We start from the raw sequence: 4,894 nt of genomic DNA, 5'->3' as shown, positions 1-4,894 counted from the left end.
CTTTTTGGGACAAGGGGAAGCAAACAAAAAGCAGGGGTAAACAAAACTCAGTATCTCAGTGTATTAACGCCTCACTGTAAGAGTAAAGATTCTGGGCAGGGAAATGCCCAATGAGTAACACTCACCAGCCATACTGTATTCATATTGGCTCTGGTCCAGCGGAAGTTCAGTTGTGAAAGAGCAGGTATAAATTCTTCATAAATACGACTTGACCACGCCCCTGACTCTGGGCAAAGTTCCTTTAGGGAGGACCTACTAGTGCTGTCTTTACTGTATATCAAGAGTCAGGGAGAAGAAGGATTGCTGGCACTTCAGGGGACTCCCCAGTGGGTTTGGAGTGAGTCTTGAAGAGGCAGTTGTATACTCTAACCTCCTCGGAGAAGAGCTTCCTCGGATAAATGTTAAATCTGCATTAGAGCAGAATACAGCTCTTTACTTGTCACTTGTTTCTTCCTTGGGTCTATTGCTGGAAAATTCCTCTTGTCCAATGTTATCAAGCGAGCTGGCTAACTTCTGGAGAAAGCTGCTCATAAAACTGATAAGAGCCCTCTCTTCAACAACCTAATTTGAACTTTATCCCAGAGGCCTTGAGAAACTGGATCTGCGTTTTTATAATCCAAGAGTTGACCATAGTCCTGCACATTTGGGTAATATTCGACCTTGAAATGTTGTTCTAAAAGTCATGTTTCCCCCTTGCTGGCTTTGACGTTATCCGTGCATCAGTGCACACTTTATCATGGTAACGCGTCAGGAATGTGCAGAATGGTTGAGGAGCTTGAATGCCAGGGCAGTTTCAAGTTTGCTGGACTCTTGTAACCAGCTCACTGGATCAGTTGCTGGAAGACTGTTATACTGCGTATGCTGAAGGAGAACTGACGTTCATGACCAAGTTGCTTTCAAGGGCAGTTCAAAGTGTTGGCTGACAAGGCTGTGCTTGGCTGATACTTTCCTTTTGGAGTATATTCTGTCATTGCTGGTGAGATATGCCACAGAAAATGCCTATTTCTTATTTTGGTCTCAGGAAAGCTATTACAATTTGTTTGTAAAGAAATGCTTGAATTTGAATGTTAAAAATGGGTTGCTGTATTGCAACCCGTTAAGGGGACAACGAACTTCGGTGTCAAAGTCCTGGGTTTGAATCCAGACCTGTCGCTCACTAGCTGTGTGGACCTGAAGTAATTACCTCTCTGAGCCTCAGTTTTCTAATGTGTAAAAGGGGTAGAATAATATTACTTACCTTTCTAGACAGTCGCATATTAAAAGAGATAATGTATGCCATGCCCTTAGCGCACTAAGAAACAGGAAAAAGTCAATAACTGTTCTATGATATTGTTCACCCTGTTTGTTCTATCTGTCCAATGGGACTGCAAGTTTTTTTTTTAATTGAAGTATAGTTGATGTACAATATTATATGTTACAAGTGTACAGTATAGTGATTCATGACTTTTAAAGGTTATACTCCATTTATAGTTTTTATAAAATATTGGCTGTATTCCTCCATTGTACAATATATCCTTTTTTTTTTTTAACATCCTTATTGGAGTATAATTGCTTTACAATGTTGTGTTACTTTCTGCTGTATAACAGAGTGAATCCGCTATATGTATACATACATCCCCATATCCCCTCCCTCTTGCATCTCCCTCCCACCCTCCCTATCCCACCCCTCTAAGTGGTCACAAAGCACCGAGCTGATCTCCCTGTGCTATGCGGCTGCTTCCCACTAGCTACCTGTTTTACATTTGGTAGTGTATATATGTCAATGCTACTCTCTCACTTCGTCCCAGCTTATGCTTCCCCTACCCCGTGTCCTCAAGTCCATTCTCTATGTCTGTGTCTTTATTCCTGTCCTGCCCCTACGTTCATCAGAACCTTTTTTTTTTTTTTTAGATTCCACATATATATGTGTTAGCATATGGTATTTGTTTCTCCCTTTCTGACTTCACTCTGTATGACAGACTCTAGGTCCATCCACCTCACTACAAACAGCTCAATTTCATTTCTTTTTATGGCTGAGTAATATTCCATTCTATATATGTGCCACATCTTCTTTATCCATATATATGTTGATGGACATTTAGGTTGCTTCCATGTCCTGCTATTGTAAATAGTGCTGCAATGAACATTGTGGTACATGTCTCTTTTTGAATTATGGTTTTCTCAGGGTATATGCCCAGTAGTGGGATTGCTGGGTCATATGGTAATTCTATTTTTAGATTTTAAGGAACCTCCGTACTGTTCTCCATAGTGGCTGTATCAATTTACATTCCCACCAACAGTGCAAGAGGGTTCCCTTTTCTCCACACCCTCTCCAGTGTTTATTGTTTGCAGATTTTTATTTTTTTAATATATTTTTTAACATCTTTATTGGAGTATAATTGCTTTACAATGTTGTGTTAGTTTCTGCTGTATAACAAAGTGAATCAGCTGTATGTATACATATATCCCCATATCCCCTCCCTCTTGCGTCTCCCTCTCACCCACCCTATCCCACCCCTCTAGGTGGTCACGCAGCACTGAGCTGGTCTCCCTGTGTGATGCGACTGCTTCCCACTAGCTATCTGTTTTACATTTGGTAGTGTATATATGTCCATGCCACTCTCTCACTTCATCCCAGCTTCCCCTTCCCCCTCCCCGTGTCCTCAAGTCCATTCTCTACATCTGCATCTTTATTCCTGTCCTGGCCCTAGGTTCGTCAGTTTTGATGATGGCCATTCTGACTGGTGTGAGGTGATACCTCATTGTAGTTTTGATTTGCATTTCTCTATTGATTAGTGATGTTGAGAATCCTTTCATGTGTTTGTTGGCAATCTGTATACGTTCTTTGGAGAAATGTCTTTTTAGGTCTTCTGCCCATTTTTGGATTTGGGTTGTTTGTTTTTTTGATATTGAGCTGCATGAGCTGCTTGTATATTTTGGTGATTAATCTTTTGTCAGTCGCTTCATTTGCAAATATTTTCTCCCATTCTGAGGGTTGTCTTTTCATCTTGTTTATGGTTTCCTTTGCTGTGCAAAAGCTTTTAAGTTTCATTAGGTCCCGTTTGTTTATTTTTCTTCTTATTTCCATTTCTCTAGGAAGTGGGCCACAAAGGATCTTGCTGTGACTTATGTCACAGTGTTCTGCCTAGCTTTTCCTCTAAGAGTTTTATAGTGTCTGGCCTTACATTTAGGTCTTTAATCCATTTTGAGTTTATTTTTGTATATGGTGTTAGAAAGTGTCTAATTTCATTCTTTCACATGTAGGTCTCCAGTTATCCCAGCACCACTTATTGAAGAGGCTGTCTTTTCTCCATTGTATATTCTTGCCTCCTTTATCAAAGATAAGGTGACCATATGTGCATGGGTTTATCTCTGGACTTTCTATCCTGTTCCATTGATCTATATTTCTGTTTTTGTGCCAGTACCATACTGTCTTGATTACTGTAACTTTGTAGTATAGTCTGAAGTCCGGGAGCCTGATTCCTCCAGCTCTGTTTCTCTTTCTCAAGACTGCTTTGGCTATTCGGGGTATTTGTGTTTCCATACAAATTGTGAAATTTTTTGTTCTAGTTCTGTGAGAAATGCCATTGGTAGTTTGTTAGGGATTGCATTGAATCTGTAGATTGCTTTGGGTAGTATAGTCATTTTCACAATGTTGATGCTTCTAATCCAAGAACATAGTATATCTCTCCATCTGTTTGTATCGTCTTTTTAATTTCTTTCTTCAGTGTCTTATAGTTTTCTGCATACAGGCCTTTTGTCTCCTTAGGTAGGTTTATTCCTAGGTATTTTATTCTTTTTGTTGCAATGGTAAATCGGAGTGTTTCCTTAATTTCTTTCAGATTTTTCATCGTTAGTGTACAGGAATGCAAGAGATTTCTGTGCATGAATTTTGTATCCTGCTACTTTACCAAATTCATTGATTAGCTCTAGTAGTTTTCTGGTAGCATCTTTAGGATTCTCTATGTATAGTATCCTGTCATCTGCAAACAGTGACAGCTTTACTTCTTCTTTTCCGATTTGGATTCCTTTTATTTCTTTTTCTTCTCTGATTGCTGTGGCTAAAACTTCCAAGACTATGTTGAATAATAGTGGTGAGAGTGGGCAACTTTGTCTTTTTCCTGATCTTAGTGGAAATGGTTTCAGTTTTTCACCATTGAGAACAATGTTGGCTGTGTGTTTGTCATATATGGCCTTTACTATGTTGAGGTAGGTTTCCTCTATTCCTACTTTCTGGAGAGTTTTTATCAAAAGTGGGTGTTGAATTTTGCCAAAAGCTTTTTCTGCATCTATTGATATGATCATATGGTTTTTCTCCTTCAATTTGTTAATATGGTGTATCACATTGATTGATTTGCATATATTGAAGAATCCTTACATTCCTGGGATAAACCCCACTTGATCATGGTGTATGATCCTTTTAATGTGCTGTTTGCTAGTATTTTGTTGAGGATTTTTGCATCTATGTTCATCAGTGATATTGGCCTGTTGTTTTCTTTTTTTGTGACATCTTTGTCTGGTTTTGGTATCAGGGTGATGGTGGCCTCGTAGAATGAGTTTGGGAGTGTTCCTCCATCTGCTAAATTTTGGAAGAGTTTGAGAAGGATAGGTGTTAGCCCTTCTCTAAATGTTTGATAGAATTCGCCTGTGAAGCCATCTGGTCCTGGGCTTTTGTGTGTTGGAAGATTTTTAATCACAGTTTCAATTTCAGTGCTTGTGATTGGGCTGTTTATATTTTCTATTTCTTCCTTGTTCAGTTGCAGAAGGTTGTGCTTCTCTAAGAATTTGGCCATTTCTTCCAGGTTGTCCATTTCATTTGCATATGGTTGCTTGTAGTAATCTCTCGTGATCCTTTGTATTTCTGCAGTGTCAGTTGTTACTTCTCCTTTTTCATTTCTAATTCTGTTGATTTGAG

At 39.2% G+C, this 4,894-nt stretch overlaps 1 protein-coding gene across 2 annotated transcripts in view; it reads right to left on the bottom strand.

The window, feature by feature from the left end:
- Positions 1–4,412, bottom strand: part of LOC309634938 (FUN14 domain-containing protein 2) — a 29,015-nt gene extending 24,603 nt beyond the window's left edge. For both annotated transcript variants that reach the window (XM_082405586.1, XM_082405587.1), the window contains exon 1: positions 126–4,412. The gene's annotated coding sequence lies outside the window, so the exon portion shown is untranslated. The remainder of the gene's footprint in view (positions 1–125) is intronic.
- Between the last annotated feature and the right edge of the window lie 482 nt (positions 4,413–4,894).

The sequence above is a fragment of the Balaenoptera borealis genome, assembly GCF_965194805.1.
Source record: "Balaenoptera borealis genome assembly, chromosome: 9".
NCBI lineage: Eukaryota > Metazoa > Chordata > Mammalia > Artiodactyla > Balaenopteridae > Balaenoptera > Balaenoptera borealis.
This window is presented reverse-complemented; position numbering and strand designations above follow the sequence as displayed.